Below are 18,205 nucleotides of genomic sequence, written 5' to 3'. Positions count from 1 at the left end.
AGCACCTCGCTCAGGACCAAGCATGGGGACGCAGCTCCTTGGGAAGCCAAGGACAGGGACCGTGACCACATGGCAGCCCTGTGCTGTGAGGGGCAGTGCATATTGTGACCCAGAGTGGTGCTAGGCAACCGCCATGTCCCAGTGCAGGGCTGACAGGCACAGCCTCAGTCACCCCCAAGGCAGAGCTGGCCCCAGCCCAGACATGCGGCTCCCAACAGGGTCCTGGGGCACCAGTGCAGGTGGGCTCGAGCTGGATGGTCTTTAAGGTCCCTTCCAACCCCAGGCATTGTAGGATTCTATGAGGGAGGCGGTGCACAAGGAATATGGGGTGGGGTGCTGATGTTTGAAAAAAGCAAAGAAACAACAAAACTAAGAGGAGGATTCAAAGTAACAAAAGTGGTAGGATTGAAGGAAAGACCAAAGAAAGAAAAGGTCGTAATGCAAAGAAACACCCAAACAAAACAAAAGGAAACAAACACTGTCTATTCCATTGTTGCAGGGTTGGGAACCTACACCAATGGACACAAACGAACTAGAGCAACAGCCTTGGAGGAGTTTGAGGCAGCAAGCCGAGGTTTCAGCTGTGTTCAGAGAATGCGAAAAGGAAAGGCTCAATGAGATGCTTGGAAGGAGCCTTAAGGGGCAAACAGGACCAGACCTCAACAAATGGAGAAAAACCTGGGGAAGCTCCGTGCAATTTGAGCTAATCCGTGAGAGCTACAGGACATGCAGACACAGGCAGGTAACAAATACCAGACAGGTAAGCTGCTTTTCCAGAACTAACGCAGGTAAGGAAAAATTTTCCGTAAGTAAAATGTGGTGGAGGCAAAGGTAGCTAGCGGGCCTGTACCAACGTCCAAATTAGCCAGAATTCTCTGTTACCTAGCCTAGAGGGATCCGGGTTTAGGATCCTCAAAGAAAAAATTTCTCTTGGAGGAAGCCAAATCTTTTTTCTAGAAGCATGCCGAGGTGAGAAGGCAAGGGTAGCTACCAGGCATACACTTCCCTGTAAACTTGGCCAAGCTTGTGGTGTCCCTACCCTGAAGGGCTTTGCAGCTGGTACCCAGAGCTAAATGTGTCTCAGGCAGAATCCCATACATTTTGAGAAACTTTTGTGGAGGAAGCGATGGTTGCTAGCAGGCATGCAGCTACGTCCAAAGTAGGGCCAAAGTTGAGAGGGACGTAACGTGGAGGGGTCTTCAGCTGGTATTGACAAGCAGTTGTGTATTTGGAGCTAGCCCAGAAGTTTTGCAAAACAAGATGAGCGAAGGGAAGTGAAGGTACCCAGGCAGGTAGCTCCCTCGAAAACTGGCCAAAGTTGTCAGGTACCTCCCCTGAAGCGATCTGAGGAGAGGATCCCAAACTAAATCTGTATGTGGAGGTAGCCACAAAGTTTTGGCAACCAAGATGAGCCAGAGGCAAGAGAAGCCTCTTGGCATGCACCTCCCTCCAAAATTGGCCAATGTTGTCGGGTACGTAGCCTGAAGGGGTCTGCGGACCGAATCCACAAGTCCCTCTCTCTCTGGAAGAGCCCCAAAACTTTCACCAAGTATGCCTGGGAGGAGGAACGGGTAGCTACTGGGCATGCACGTACTTCCCAATTTGGCCAGACTTCAGGTAGATCCCCCATACGGGTGTCCTGCTTTTCCAGAACTTGTGCAGGTAACACAGAATTTTGCATAAGTACAATGTGGTGGAGGCAAAGGTAGCTACCGGGCATGTAGCAACCTCTGAATTAGGCAAAATTCTCTGTTAGCTAGCCTAGAGGGATCCGAGTTGAGGATCCACAAAGAAAAAATCTCTCTTGGAGGAAGCCAAGTCTTTTTTCTAGAAGCATGCCGAGGTGAGAAGGCAAGGGTAGCTACCAGGCATACACTTCCCTCTAAACTTGGCCGAACTTGTGGTGTCCCTACCCTGAAGGGCTTTGCAGCCGGTACCCAGAGCTAAATGTTTCTCAGGCAGAATCCCAAACATTTGCAGAAGCTTCCCTGGAGGAGGCAATGGTAGCCAGCAGGCATGCAGCTACCTCCAAAGTAGAGCCAAAATAGTGAGGAACTTAACGCGGAGGGGTCTTCAGCTGGTATTGACAAGCAGTTGTGTATTTGGAGCTAGCCCAGAAGTTTTGCAAAACAAGATGAGCGAAGGGAAGTGAAGGTACCCAGGCAGGTAGCTCCCTCGAAAACTGGCCAAAGTTGTCAGGTACCTCCCCGGAAGCGATCTGAGGAGAGGATCCCAAACTAAATCTGTATGTGGAGGTAGCCACAAAGTTTTGGCAAAGAAGATCAGCCAGCTGTGTGGCATCCAGGGCAGCATTCCTAGCACAGGCAGTTTGTATGTGGTCTTGGACACTAGCTACGTGTGTCTTTATGGTGTCTGGGAGGCCACAGGTAAGGGGGAGTTAACCTTGCCAGCTGAATCAGGGCTTGCTTTGGGGATCTCCGTAAGAGATCCTTCTCCTGCATCGCTTGTATGCAGGCTGGTTTTTGAACAGATGCAGCCAAATGGGAGAACCCTGAGGTCTTCATGAGAAGGGATTGTCCTCTTTCTTGTGGGTCTATTCCACTGACCCAATAGGCAGCTAAAATGAATCTATGCCACTAACCCTATAGGCAGTTAATATGTTTATTTAACGTATAAATGCTATCGCAGGTATTCCTCACCAAAGTGAAGGTGAAGGTGCAGAGCTTACCAAGGAGGTGTCCCTGTCTTGGTGGAGAAGGAGCACAGAACATCGACTGCCTCTTCTAGGTTTTCAATTATTCCTTCTGCCCTCTCCCCACCCGCTCCCCCCAGCTCTCCCTTTTTCCTCACTCTAGGGTTTTGCTGTCATGAATTTTTTTACCACTACCTGCTAACACTTTTATATCCTAAGCTTATCTGTCCCACCCTGGGATGACAATGAGCATAATTTGGGCAAAAAATTGAGTATTATAATCTTCTATGTTTAGTATGTACTTCCTCAAGCTCCTTATCTTTTTAAGAGTTAACTTTAATGTTCATTTTATAAAGAATGAAGAAAAAGGTTTCACTCTGGGCACCGCAGACTTCAAGATTCTGTTCTGATGCCCAAAGAGGGTTTGTCACAGCCTGGGTATGCTGCTTTTGTTCAGAACTAAGGCATGTAGGCCCAACTTTTCCAGTGTGCTCCAGGCACCTGTCAGGACCCCCTGGGGCAGGACAGCCCAGCCGTGAGCTTGAGAGAGCTGGGCCGTGGACGTCCTGGCTGTGGAGCTTCTCAGGGGCAGAGGTATGGTGGAACCAAAAGAGAGTGTTCATCTCCAGGGGAAAGAGAGAGAAGTCCGCCCTGTGGCACTTGGGGACTCCTGGACTCGCACATGCAGCACCTCGCTCAGGACCAAGCATGGGGACGCAGCTCCTTGGGAAGCCAAGGACAGGGACCGTGACCACATGGCAGCCCTGTGCTGTGAGGGGCAGTGCATATTGTGACCCAGAGTGGTGCTAGGCAACCGCCATGTCCCAGTGCAGGGCTGACAGGCACAGCCTCAGTCACCCCCAAGGCAGAGCTGGCCCCAGCCCAGACATGCGGCTCCCAACAGGGTCCTGGGGCACCAGTGCAGGTGGGCTCGAGCTGGATGGTCTTTAAGGTCCCTTCCAACCCCAGGCATTGTAGGATTCTATGAGGGAGGCGGTGCACAAGGAATATGGGGTGGGGTGCTGATGTTTGAAAAAAGCAAAGAAACAACAAAACTAAGAGGAGGATTCAAAGTAACAAAAGTGGTAGGATTGAAGGAAAGACCAAAGAAAGAAAAGGTCGTAATGCAAAGAAACACCCAAACAAAACAAAAGGAAACAAACACTGTCTATTCCATTGTTGCAGGGTTGGGAACCTACACCAATGGACACAAACGAACTAGAGCAACAGCCTTGGAGGAGTTTGAGGCAGCAAGCCGAGGTTTCAGCTGTGTTCAGAGAATGCGAAAAGGAAAGGCTCAATGAGATGCTTGGAAGGAGCCTTAAGGGGCAAACAGGACCAGACCTCAACAAATGGAGAAAAACCTGGGGAAGCTCCGTGCAATTTGAGCTAATCCGTGAGAGCTACAGGACATGCAGACACAGGCAGGTAACAAATACCAGACAGGTAAGCTGCTTTTCCAGAACTAACGCAGGTAAGGAAAAATTTTCCCTAAGTAAAATGTGGTGGAGGCAAAGGTAGCTAGCGGGCCTGTACCAACGTCCAAATTAGCCAGAATTCTCTGTTACCTAGCCTAGAGGGATCCGGGTTTAGGATCCTCAAAGAAAAAATTTCTCTTGGAGGAAGCCAAATCTTTTTTCTAGAAGCATGCCGAGGTGAGAAGGCAAGGGTAGCTACCAGGCATACACTTCCCTGTAAACTTGGCCAACCTTGTGGTGTCCCTACCCTGAAGGGCTTTGCAGCTGGTACCCAGAGCTAAATGTGTCTCAGGCAGAATCCCATACATTTTGAGAAACTTTTGTGGAGGAAGCGATGGTTGCTAGCAGGCATGCAGCTACGTCCAAAGTAGGGCCAAAGTTGAGAGGGACGTAACGTGGAGGGGTCTTCAGCTGGTATTGACAAGCAGTTGTGTATTTGGAGCTAGCCCAGAAGTTTTGCAAAACAAGATGAGCGAAGGGAAGTGAAGGTACCCAGGCAGGTAGCTCCCTCGAAAACTGGCCAAAGTTGTCAGGTACCTCCCCTGAAGCGATCTGAGGAGAGGATCCCAAACTAAATCTGTATGTGGAGGTAGCCACAAAGTTTTGGCAACCAAGATGAGCCAGAGGCAAGAGAAGCCTCTTGGCATGCACCTCCCTCCAAAATTGGCCAATGTTGTCGGGTACGTAGCCTGAAGGGGTCTGCGGACCGAATCCACAAGTCCCTCTCTCTCTGGAAGAGCCCCAAAACTTTCACCAAGTATGCCTGGGAGGAGGAACGGGTAGCTACTGGGCATGCACGTACTTCCCAATTTGGCCAGACTTCAGGTAGATCCCCCATCCGGGTGTCCTGCTTTTCCAGAACTTGTGCAGGTAACACAGAATTTTGCATAAGTACAATGTGGTGGAGGCAAAGGTAGCTACCGGGCATGTAGCAACCTCTGAATTAGGCAAAATTCTCTGTTAGCTAGCCTAGAGGGATCCGAGTTGAGGATCCACAAAGAAAAAATCTCTCTTGGAGGAAGCCAAGTCTTTTTTCTAGAAGCATGCCGAGGTGAGAAGGCAAGGGTAGCTACCAGGCATACACTTCCCTCTAAACTTGGCCGAACTTGTGGTGTCCCTACCCTGAAGGGCTTTGCAGCCGGTACCCAGAGCTAAATGTTTCTCAGGCAGAATCCCAAACATTTGCAGAAGCTTCCCTGGAGGAGGCAATGGTAGCCAGCAGGCATGCAGCTACCTCCAAAGTAGAGCCAAACTTGTGAGGGACTTAACGCGGGGGGGTCTTCAGCTGGTATTGACAAGCAGTTGTGTATTTGGAGCTAGCCCAGAAGTTTTGCAAAACAAGATGAGCGAAGGGAAGTGAAGGTACCCAGGCAGGTAGCTCCCTCGAAAACTGGCCAAAGTTGTCAGGTACCTCCCCTGAAGCGATCTGAGGAGAGGATCCCAAACTAAATCTGTATGTGGAGGTAGCCACAAAGTTTTGGCAAAGAAGATCAGCCAGCTGTGTGGCATCCAGGGCAGCATTCCTAGCACAGGCAGTTTGTATGTGGTCTTGGACACTAGCTACGTGTGTCTTTATGGTGTCTGGGAGGCCACAGGTAAGGGGGAGTTAACCTTGCCAGCTGAATCAGGGCTTGCTTTGGGGATCTCCGTAAGAGATCCTTCTCCTGCATCGCTTGTATGCAGGCTGGTTTTTGAACAGATGCAGCCAAATGGGAGAACCCTGAGGTCTTCCTGAGAAGGGATTGTCCTCTTTCTTGTGGGTCTATTCCACTGACCCAATAGGCAGCTAAAATGAATCTATGCCACTAACCCTATAGGCAGTTAATATGTTTATTTAACGTATAAATGCTATCGCAGGTATTCCTCACCAAAGTGAAGGTGAAGGTGCAGAGCTTACCAAGGAGGTGTCCCTGTCTTGGTGGAGAAAGAGCACAGAACATCGACTGCCTCTTCTAGGTTTTCAATTATTCCTTCTGCCCTCTCCCCACCTGCTCCCCCCAGCTCTCCCTTTTTCCTCACTCTAGGGTTTTGCTGTCATGAATTTTTTTACCACTACCTGCTAACACTTTTATATCCTAAGCTTATCTGTCCCACCCTGGGATGACAATGAGCATAATTTGGGCAAAAAATTGAGTATTATAATCTTCTATGTTTAGTATGTACTTCCTCAAGCTCCTTATCTTTTTAAGAGTTAACTTTAATGTTCATTTTATAAAGAATGAAGAAAAAGGTTTCACTCTGGGCACCGCAGACTTCAAGATTCTGTTCTGATGCCCAAAGAGGGTTTGGCACAGCCTGGGTATGCTGCTTTTGTTCAGGACTAAGGCATGTAGGCCCAACTTTTCCAGTGTGCTCCAGGCACCTGTCAGGACCCCCTGGGGCAGGACAGCCCAGCCGTGAGCTTGAGAGAGCTGGGCCATGGACGTCCTGGCTGTGGAGCTTCTCAGGGGCAGAGGTATGGTGGAACCAAAAGAGAGTGTTCATCTCCAGGGGAAAGAGAGAGAAGTCCGCCCTGTGGCACTTGGGGACTCCTGGACTCGCACATGCAGCACCTCGCTCAGGACCAAGCATGGGGACGCAGCTCCTTGGGAAGCCAAGGACAGGGACCGTGACCACATGGCAGCCCTGTGCTGTGAGGGGCAGTGCATATTGTGACCCAGAGTGGTGCTAGGCAACCGCCATGTCCCAGTGCAGGGCTGACAGGCACAGCCTCAGTCACCCCCAAGGCAGAGCTGGCCCCAGCCCAGACATGCGGCTCCCAACAGGGTCCTGGGGCACCAGTGCAGGTGGGCTCGAGCTGGATGGTCTTTAAGGTCCCTTCCAACCCCAGGCATTGTAGGATTCTATGAGGGAGGCGGTGCACAAGGAATATGGGGTGGGGTGCTGATGTTTGAAAAAAGCAAAGAAACAACAAAACTAAGAGGAGGATTCAAACTAACAAAAGTGGTAGGATTGAAGGAAAGACCAAAGAAAGAAAAGGTCGTAATGCAAAGAAACACCCAAACAAAACAAAAGGAAACAAACACTGTCTATTCCATTGTTGCAGGGTTGGGAACCTACACCAATGGACACAAACGAACTAGAGCAACAGCCTTGGAGGAGTTTGAGGCAGCAAGCCGAGGTTTCAGCTGTGTTCAGAGAATGCGAAAAGGAAAGGCTCAATGAGATGCTTGGAAGGAGCCTTAAGGGGCAAACAGGACCAGACCTCAACAAATGGAGAAAAACCTGGGGAAGCTCCGTGCAATTTGAGCTAATCCGTGAGAGCTACAGGACATGCAGACACAGGCAGGTAACAAATACCAGACAGGTAAGCTGCTTTTCCAGAACTAACGCAGGTAAGGAAAAATTTTCCCTAAGTAAAATGTGGTGGAGGCAAAGGTAGCTAGCGGGCCTGTACCAACGTCCAAATTAGCCAGAATTCTCTGTTACCTAGCCTAGAGGGATCCGGGTTTAGGATCCTCAAAGAAAAAATCTCTCTTGGAGGAAGCCAAATCTTTTTTCTAGAAGCATGCCGAGGTGAGAAGGCAAGGGTAGCTACCAGGCATACACTTCCCTCTAAACTTGGCCGAACTTGTGGTGTCCCTACCCTGAAGGGCTTTGCAGCCGGTACCCAGAGCTAAATGTGTCTCAGGCAGAATCCCATACATTTTGAGAAACTTTTGTGGAGGAAGCGATGGTTGCTAGCAGGCATGCAGCTACGTCCAAAGTAGGGCCAAAGTTGAGAGGGACGTAACGTGGAGGGGTCTTCAGCTGGTATTGACAAGCAGTTGTGTATTTGGAGCTAGCCCAGAAGTTTTGCAAAACAAGATGAGCGAAGGGAAGTGAAGGTACCCAGGCAGGTAGCTCCCTCGAAAACTGGCCAAAGTTGTCAGGTACCTCCCCTGAAGCGATCTGAGGAGAGGATCCCAAACTAAATCTGTATGTGGAGGTAGCCACAAAGTTTTGGCAACCAAGATGAGCCAGAGGCAAGAGAAGCCTCTTGGCATGCACCTCCCTCCAAAATTGGCCAATGTTGTCGGGTACGTAGCCTGAAGGGGTCTGCGGACCGAATCCACAAGTCCCTCTCTCTCTGGAAGAGCCCCAAAACTTTCACCAAGTATGCCTGGGAGGAGGAACGGGTAGCTACTGGGCATGCACGTACTTCCCAATTTGGCCAGACTTCGGGTAGATCCCCCATACGGGTGTCCTGCTTTTCCAGAACTGGTGCAGGCAACACAGAATTTTGCATAAGTACAATGTGGTGGAGGCAAAGGTAGCTACCGGGCATGTAGCAACCTCTGAATTAGGCAAAATTCTCTGTTAGCTAGCCTAGAGGGATCCGAGTTTAGGATCCACAAAGAAAAAATCTCTCTTGGAGGAAGCCAAGTCTTTTTTCTAGAAGCATGCCGAGGTGAGAAGGCAAGGGTAGCTACCAGGCATACACTTCCCTCTAAACTTGGCCGAACTTGTGGTGTCCCTACCCTGAAGGGCTTTGCAGCCGGTACCCAGAGCTAAATGTTTCTCAGGCAGAATCCCAAACATTTGCAGAAGCTTCCCTGGAGGAGGCAATGGTAGCCAGCAGGCATGCAGCTACTTCCAAAGTAGAGCCAAACTTGTGAGGGACTTAACGCGGGGGGGTCTTCAGCTGGTATTGACAAGCAGTTGTGTATTTGGAGCTAGCCCAAAAGTTTTGCAAAACAAGATGAGCGAAGGGAAGTGAAGGTACCCAGGCAGGTAGCTCCCTCGAAAACTGGCCAAAGTTGTCAGGTACCTCCCCTGAAGCGATCTGAGGAGAGGATCCCAAACTAAATCTGTATGTGGAGGTAGCCACAAAGTTTTGGCAACCAAGATGAGCCAGAGGCAAGAGAAGCCTCTTGGCATGCACGTCCCTCCAAAATTGGCCAATGTTGTCGGGTACGTAGCCTGAAGGGGTCTGCGGACCGAATCCACAAGTCCCTCTCTCTCTGGAAGAGCCCCAAAACTTTCACCAAGTATGCCTGGGAGGAGGAACGGGTAGCTACTGGGCATGCACGTACTTCCCAATTTGGCCAGACTTCAGGTAGATCCCTCATACGGGTGTCCTGCTTTTCCAGAACTTGTGCAGGTAACACAGAATTTTGCATAAGTACAATGTGGTGGAGGCAAAGGTAGCTACCGGGCATGTAGCAACCTCTGAATTAGGCAAAATTCTCTGTTAGCTAGCCTAGAGAGATCCGAGTTGAGGATCCACAAAGAAAAAATCTCTCTTGGAGGAAGCCAAGTCTTTTTTCTAGAAGCATGCCGAGGTGAGAAGGCAAGGGTAGCTACCAGGCATACACTTCCCTCTAAACTTGGCCGAACTTGTGGTGTCCCTACCCTGAAGGGCTTTGCAGCCGGTACCCAGAGCTAAATGTTTCTCAGGCAGAATCCCAAACATTTGCAGAAGCTTCCCTGGAGGAGGCAATGGTAGCCAGCAGGCATGCAGCTACCTCCAAAGTAGAGCCAAAATTGTGAGGGACTTAACGCGGAGGGGTCTTCAGCTGGTATTGACAAGCAGTTGTGTATTTGGAGCTAGCCCAAAAGTTTTGCAAAACAAGATGAGCGAAGGGAAGTGAAGGTACCCAGGCAGGTAGCTCCCTCGAAAACTGGCCAAAGTTGTCAGGTACCTCCCCTGAAGCGATCTGAGGAGAGGATCCCAAACTAAATCTGTATGTGGAGGTAGCCACAAAGTTTTGGCAACCAAGATGAGCCAGAGGCAAGAGAAGCCTCTTGGCATGCACCTCCCTCCAAAATTGGCCAATGTTGTCGGGTACGTAGCCTGAAGGGGTCTGCGGACCGAATCCACAAGTCCCTCTCTCTCTGGAAGAGCCCCAAAACTTTCACCAAGTATGCCTGGGAGGAGGAACGGGTAGCTACTGGGCATGCACGTACTTCCCAATTTGGCCAGACTTCAGGTAGATCCCCCATACGGGTGTCCTGCTTTTCCAGAACTGGTGCAGGCAACACAGAATTTTGCATAAGTACAATGTGGTGGAGGCAAAGGTAGCTACCGGGCATGTAGCAACCTCTGAATTAGGCAAAATTCTCTGTTAGCTAGCCTAGAGGGATCCGAGTTTAGGATCCACAAAGAAAAAATCTCTCTTGGAGGAAGCCAAGTCTTTTTTCTAGAAGCATGCCGAGGTGAGAAGGCAAGGGTAGCTACCAGGCATACACTTCCCTCTAAACTTGGCCGAACTTGTGGTGTCCCTACCCTGAAGGGCTTTGCAGCCGGTACCCAGAGCTAAATGTTTCTCAGGCAGAATCCCAAACATTTGCAGAAGCTTCCCTGGAGGAGGCAATGGTAGCCAGCAGGCATGCAGCTACTTCCAAAGTAGAGCCAAAATTGTGAGGGACTTAACGCGGGGGGGTCTTCAGCTGGTATTGACAAGCAGTTGTGTATTTGGAGCTAGCCCAGAAGTTTTGCAAAACAAGATGAGCGAAGGGAAGTGAAGGTACCCAGGCAGGTAGCTCCCTCGAAAACTGGCCAAAGTTGTCAGGAACCTCCCCTGAAGCGATCTGAGGAGAGGATCCCAAACTAAATCTGTATGTGGAGGTAGCCACAAAGTTTTGGCAACCAAGATGAGCCAGAGGCAAGAGAAGCCTCTTGGCATGCACGTCCCTCCAAAATTGGCCAATGTTGTCGGGTACGTAGCCTGAAGGGGTCTGCGGACCGAATCCACAAGTCCCTCTCTCTCTGGAAGAGCCCCAAAACTTTCACCAAGTATGCCTGGGAGGAGGAACGGGTAGCTACTGGGCATGCACGTACTTCCCAATTTGGCCAGACTTCAGGTAGATCCCCCATACGGGTGTCCTGCTTTTCCAGAACTTGTGCAGGTAACACAGAATTTTGCATAAGTACAATGTGGTGGAGGCAAAGGTAGCTACCGGGCATGTAGCAACCTCTGAATTAGGCAAAATTCTCTGTTAGCTAGCCTAGAGGGATCCGAGTTGAGGATCCACAAAGAAAAAATCTCTCTTGGAGGAAGCCAAGTCTTTTTTCTAGAAGCATGCCGAGGTGAGAAGGCAAGGGTAGCTACCAGGCATACACTTCCCTCTAAACTTGGCCGAACTTGTGGTGTCCCTACCCTGAAGGGCTTTGCAGCCGGTACCCAGAGCTAAATGTTTCTCAGGCAGAATCCCAAACATTTGCAGAAGCTTCCCTGGAGGAGGCAATGGTAGCCAGCAGGCATGCAGCTACCTCCAAAGTAGAGCCAAACTTGTGAGGGACTTAACGCGGGGGGGTCTTCAGCTGGTATTGACAAGCAGTTGTGCATTTGGAGCTAGCCCAAAACTTTGGAAAACAAGATGAGGGAAGGGAAGTGAAGGTACCCAGGCAGGTACCTCCGTCCCAAATTGGGCAAAGTTGTCAGGTACCTAGCCTGAAGCGATCTGAGGAGAGGATCCCAAACTAAATCTGTATGTGGAGGTAGCCACAAAGTTTTGGCAAAGAAGATCAGCCAGCTGTGTGGCATCCAGGGCAGCATTCCTAGCACAGGCAGTTTGTATGTGGTCTTGGACACTAGCTACGTGTGTCTTTATGGTGTCTGGGAGGCCACAGGTAAGGGGGAGTTAACCTTGCCAGCTGAATCAGGGCTTGCTTTGGGGATCTCCGTAAGAGATCCTTCTCCTGCATCGCTTGTATGCAGGCTGGTTTTTGAACAGATGCAGCCAAATGGGAGAACCCTGAGGTCTTCCTGAGAAGGGATTGTCCTCTTTCTTGTGGGTCTATTCCACTGACCCAATAGGCAGCTAAAATGAATCTATGCCACTAACCCTATAGGCAGTTAATATGTTTATTTAACGTATAAATGCTATCGCAGGTATTCCTCACCAAAGTGAAGGTGAAGGTGCAGAGCTTACCAAGGAGGTGTCCCTGTCTTGGTGGAGAAGGAGCACAGAACATCGACTGCCTCTTCTAGGTTTTCAATTATTCCTTCTGCCCTCTCCCCACCCGCTCCCCCCAGCTCTCCCTTTTTCCTCACTCTAGGGTTTTGCTGTCATGAATTTTTTTACCACTACCTGCTAACACTTTTATATCCTAAGCTTATCTGTCCCACCCTGGGATGACAATGAGCATAATTTGGGCAAAAAATTGAGTATTATAATCTTCTATGTTTAGTATGTACTTCCTCAAGCTCCTTATCTTTTTAAGAGTTAACTTTAATGTTCATTTTATAAAGAATGAAGAAAAAGGTTTCACTCTGGGCACCGCAGACTTCAAGATTCTGTTCTGATGCCCAAAGAGGGTTTGGCACAGCCTGGGTATGCTGCTTTTGTTCAGGACTAAGGCATGTAGGCCCAACTTTTCCAGTGTGCTCCAGGCACCTGTCAGGACCCCCTGGGGCAGGACAGCCCAGCCGTGAGCTTGAGAGAGCTGGGCCATGGACGTCCTGGCTGTGGAGCTTCTCAGGGGCAGAGGTATGGTGGAACCAAAAGAGAGTGTTCATCTCCAGGGGAAAGAGAGAGAAGTCCGCCCTGTGGCACTTGGGGACTCCTGGACTCGCACATGCAGCACCTCGCTCAGGACCAAGCATGGGGACGCAGCTCCTTGGGAAGCCAAGGACAGGGACCGTGACCACATGGCAGCCCTGTGCTGTGAGGTGCAGTGCATATTGTGACCCAGAGTGGTGCTAGGCAACCGCCATGTCCCAGTGCAGGGCTGACAGGCACAGCCTCAGTCACCCCCAAGGCAGAGCTGGCCCCAGCCCAGACATGCGGCTCCCAACAGGGTCCTGGGGCACCAGTGCAGGTGGGCTCGAGCTGGATGGTCTTTAAGGTCCCTTCCAACCCCAGGCATTGTAGGATTCTATGAGGGAGGCGGTGCACAAGGAATATGGGGTGGGGTGCTGATGTCTGAAAAAAGCAAAGAAACAACAAAACTAAGAGGAGGATTCAAACTAACAAAAGTGGTAGGATTGAAGGAAAGACCAAAGAAAGAAAAGGTCGTAATGCAAAGAAACACCCAAACAAAACAAAAGGAAACAAACACTGTCTATTCCATTGTTGCAGGGTTGGGAACCTACACCAATGGACACAAACGAACTAGAGCAACAGCCTTGGAGGAGTTTGAGGCAGCAAGCCGAGGTTTCAGCTGTGTTCAGAGAATGCGAAAAGGAAAGGCTCAATGAGATGCTTGGAAGGAGCCTTAAGGGGCAAACAGGACCAGACCTCAACAAATGGAGAAAAACCTGGGGAAGCTCCGTGCAATTTGAGCTAATCCGTGAGAGCTACAGGACATGCAGACACAGGCAGGTAACAAATACCAGACAGGTAAGCTGCTTTTCCAGAACTAACGCAGGTAAGGAAAAATTTTCCCTAAGTAAAATGTGGTGGAGGCAAAGGTAGCTAGCGGGCATGTACCAACGTCCAAATTAGCCAGAATTCTCTGTTACCTAGCCTAGAGGGATCCGGGTTTAGGATCCTCAAAGAAAAAATCTCTCTTGGAGGAAGCCAAATCTTTTTTCTAGAAGCATGCCGAGGTGAGAAGGCAAGGGTAGCTACCATGCATACACTTCCCTGTAAACTTGGCCAACCTTGTGGTGTCCCTACCCTGAAGGGCTTTGCAGCTGGTACCCAGAGCTAAATGTGTCTCAGGCAGAATCCCATACATTTTGAGAAATTCTTGTGGAGGAAGCGATGGTTGCTAGCAGGCATGCAGCTACGTCCAAAGTAGGGCCAAAGTTGAGAGGGACTTAACGCGGAGGGGTCTTCAGCTGGTATTGACAAGCAGTTGTGTATTTGGAGCTAGCCCAGAAGTTTTGCAAAACAAGATGAGCGAAGGGAAGTGAAGGTACCCAGGCAGGTAGCTCCCTCGAAAACTGGCCAAAGTTGTCAGGTACCTCCCCTGAAGCGATCTGAGGAGAGGATCCCAAACTAAATCTGTATGTGGAGGTAGCCACAAAGTTTTGGCAACCAAGATGAGCCAGAGGCAAGAGAAGCCTCTTGGCATGCACCTCCCTCCAAAATTGGCCAATGTTGTCGGGTACGTAGCCTGAAGGGGTCTGCGGACCGAATCCACAAGTCCCTCTCTCTCTGGAAGAGCCCCAAAACTTTCACCAAGTATGCCTGGGAGGAGGAACGGGTAGCTACTGGGCATGCACGTACTTCCCAATTTGGCCAGACTTCAGGTAGATCCCCCATACGGGTGTCCTGCTTTTCCAGAACTTGTGCAGGTAACACAGAATTTTGCATAAGTACAATGTGGTGGAGGCAAAGGTAGCTACCGGGCATGTAGCAACCTCTGAATTAGGCAAAATTCTCTGTTAGCTAGCCTAGAGGGATCCGAGTTTAGGATCCACAAAGAAAAAATCTCTCTTGGAGGAAGCCAAGTCTTTTTTCTAGAAGCATGCCGAGGTGAGAAGGCAAGGGTAGCTACCAGGCATACACTTCCCTCTAAACTTGGCCGAACTTGTGGTGTCCCTACCCTGAAGGGCTTTGCAGCCGGTACCCAGAGCTAAATGTTTCTCAGGCAGAATCCCAAACATTTGCAGAAGCTTCCCTGGAGGAGGCAATGGTAGCCAGCAGGCATGCAGCTACCTCCAAAGTAGAGCCAAAATTGTGAGGGACTTAACGCGGGGGGGTCTTCAGCTGGTATTGACAAGCAGTTGTGTATTTGGAGGTAGCCCAGAAGTTTTGCAAAACAAGATGAGCGAAGGGAAGTGAAGGTACCCAGGCAGGTAGCTCCCTCGAAAACTGGCCAAAGTTGTCAGGTACCTCCCCTGAAGCGATCTGAGGAGAGGATCCCAAACTAAATCTGTATGTGGAGGTAGCCACAAAGTTTTGGCAACCAAGATGAGCCAGAGGCAAGAGAAGCCTCTTGGCATGCACCTCCCTCCAAAATTGGCCAATGTTGTCGGGTACGTAGCCTGAAGGGGTCTGCGGACCGAATCCACAAGTCCCTCTCTCTCTGGAAGAGCCCCAAAACTTTCACCAAGTATGCCTGGGAGGAGGAACGGGTAGCTACTGGGCATGCACGTACTTCCCAATTTGGCCAGACTTCAGGTAGATCCCCCATACGGGTGTCCTGCTTTTCCAGAACTTGTGCAGGTAACACAGAATTTTGCATAAGTACAATGTGGTGGAGGCAAAGGTAGCTACCGGGCATGTAGCAACCTCTGAATTAGGCAAAATTCTCTGTTAGCTAGCCTAGAGGGATCCGAGTTGAGGATCCACAAAGAAAAAATCTCTCTTGGAGGAAGCCAAGTCTTTTTTCTAGAAGCATGCCGAGGTGAGAAGGCAAGGGTAGCTACCAGGCATACACTTCCCTCTAAACTTGGCCGAACTTGTGGTGTCCCTACCCTGAAGGGCTTTGCAGCCGGTACCCAGAGCTAAATGTTTCTCAGGCAGAATCCCAAACATTTGCAGAAGCTTCCCTGGAGGAGGCAATGGTAGCCAGCAGGCATGCAGCTACCTCCAAAGTAGAGCCAAAATTGTGAGGGACTTAACGCGGGGGGGTCTTCAGCTGGTATTGACAAGCAGTTGTGTATTTGGAGCTAGCCCAAAAGTTTTGCAAAACAAGATGAGCGAAGGGAAGTGAAGGTACCCAGGCAGGTAGCTCCCTCGAAAACTGGCCAAAGTTGTCAGGTACCTCCCCGGAAGCGATCTGAGGAGAGGATCCCAAACTAAATCTGTATGTGGAGGTAGCCACAAAGTTTTGGCAACCAAGATGAGCCAGAGGCAAGAGAAGCCTCTTGGCATGCACCTCCCTCCAAAATTGGCCAATGTTGTCGGGTACGTAGCCTGAAGGGGTCTGTGGACCGAATCCACAAGTCCCTCTCTCTCTGGAAGAGCCCCAAAACTTTCACCAAGTATGCCTGGGAGGAGGAACGGGTAGCTACTGGGCATGCACGTACTTCCCAATTTGGCCAGACTTCAGGTAGATCCCCCATACGGGTGTCCTGCTTTTCCAGAACTTGTGCAGGCAACACAGAATTTTGCATAAGTACAATGTGGTGGAGGCAAAGGTAGCTACCGGGCATGTAGCAACCTCTGAATTAGGCAAAATTCTCTGTTAGCTAGCCTAGAGGGATCCGAGTTGAGGATCCACAAAGAAAAAATCTCTCTTGGAGGAAGCCAAGTCTTTTTTCTAGAAGCATGCCGAGGTGAGAAGGCAAGGGTAGCTACCAGGCATACACTTCCCTCTAAACTTGGCCGAACTTGTGGTGTCCCTACCCTGAAGGGCTTTGCAGCCGGTACCCAGAGCTAAATGTTTCTCAGGCAGAATCCCAAACATTTGCAGAAGCTTCCCTGGAGGAGGCAATGGTAGCCAGCAGGCATGCAGCTACCTCCAAAGTAGAGCCAAACTTGTGAGGGACTTAACGCGGGGGGGTCTTCAGCTGGTATTGACAAGCAGTTGTGTATTTGGAGCTAGCCCAGAAGTTTTGCAAAACAAGATGAGCGAAGGGAAGTGAAGGTACCCAGGCAGGTAGCTCCCTCGAAAACTGGCCAAAGTTGTCAGGTACCTCCCCTGAAGCGATCTGAGGAGAGGATCCCAAACTAAATCTGTATGTGGAGGTAGCCACAAAGTTTTGGCAACCAAGATGAGCCAGAGGCAAGAGAAGCCTCTTGGCATGCACCTCCCTCCAAAATTGGCCAATGTTGTCGGGTACGTAGCCTGAAGGGGTCTGCGGACCAAATCCACAAGTCCCTCTCTCTCTGGAAGAGCCCCAAAACTTTCACCAAGTATGCCTGGGAGGAGGAACGGGTAGCTACTGGGCATGCACGTACTTCCCAATTTGGCCAGACTTCAGGTAGATCCCCCATACGGGTGTCCTGCTTTTCCAGAACTTGTGCAGGTAACACAGAATTTTGCATAAGTACAATGTAGTGGAGGCAAAGGTAGCTACCGGGCATGTAGCAACCTCTGAATTAGGCAAAATTCTCTGTTAGCTAGCCTAGAGGGATCCGAGTTTAGGATCCACAAAGAAAAAATCTCTCTTGGAGGAAGCCAAGTCTTTTTTCTAGAAGCATGCCGAGGTGAGAAGGCAAGGGTAGCTACCAGGCATACACTTCCCTCTAAACTTGGCCGAACTTGTGGTGTCCCTACCCTGAAGGGCTTTGCAGCCGGTACCCAGAGCTAAATGTTTCTCAGGCAGAATCCCAAACATTTGCAGAAGCTTCCCTGGAGGAGGCAATGGTAGCCAGCAGGCATGCAGCTACCTCCAAAGTAGAGCCAAAATTGTGAGGGACTTAACGCGGGGGGGTCTTCAGCTGGTATTGACAAGCAGTTGTGTATTTGGAGCTAGCCCAAAAGTTTTGCAAAACAAGATGAGCGAAGGGAAGTGAAGGTACCCAGGCAGGTAGCTCCCTCGAAAACTGGCCAAAGTTGTCAGGTACCTCCCCTGAAGCGATCTGAGGAGAGGATCCCAAACTAAATCTGTATGTGGAGGTAGCCACAAAGTTTTGGCAACCAAGATGAGCCAGAGGCAAGAGAAGCCTCTTGGCATGCACCTCCCTCCAAAATTGGCCAATGTTGTCGGGTACGTAGCCTGAAGGGGTCTGCGGACCGAATCCACAAGTCCCTCTCTCTCTGGAAGAGCCCCAAAACTTTCACCAAGTATGCCTGGGAGGAGGAACGGGTAGCTACTGGGCATGCACGTACTTCCCAATTTGGCCAGACTTCAGGTAGATCCCCCATACGGGTGTCCTGCTTTTCCAGAACTTGTGCAGGTAACACAGAATTTTGCATAAGTACAATGTAGTGGAGGCAAAGGTAGCTACCGGGCATGTAGCAACCTCTGAATTAGGCAAAATTCTCTGTTAGCTAGCCTAGAGGGATCCGAGTTTAGGATCCACAAAGAAAAAATCTCTCTTGGAGGAAGCCAAGTCTTTTTTCTAGAAGCATGCCGAGGTGAGAAGGCAAGGGTAGCTACCAGGCATACACTTCCCTCTAAACTTGGCCGAACTTGTGGTGTCCCTACCCTGAAGGGCTTTGCAGCCGGTACCCAGAGCTAAATGTTTCTCAGGCAGAATCCCAAACATTTGCAGAAGCTTCCCTGGAGGAGGCAATGGTAGCCAGCAGGCATGCAGCTACCTCCAAAGTAGAGCCAAAATTGTGAGGGACTTAACGCGGAGGGGT

This window comes from Anser brachyrhynchus, assembly GCF_964034855.1.
Source record: "Anser brachyrhynchus genome assembly, chromosome: 17".
Classification (NCBI taxonomy): Eukaryota; Metazoa; Chordata; class Aves; order Anseriformes; family Anatidae; genus Anser; species Anser brachyrhynchus.
The sequence above is the reverse complement of the archived record's forward strand: the minus strand, read 5'-3'. Positions refer to the sequence as shown.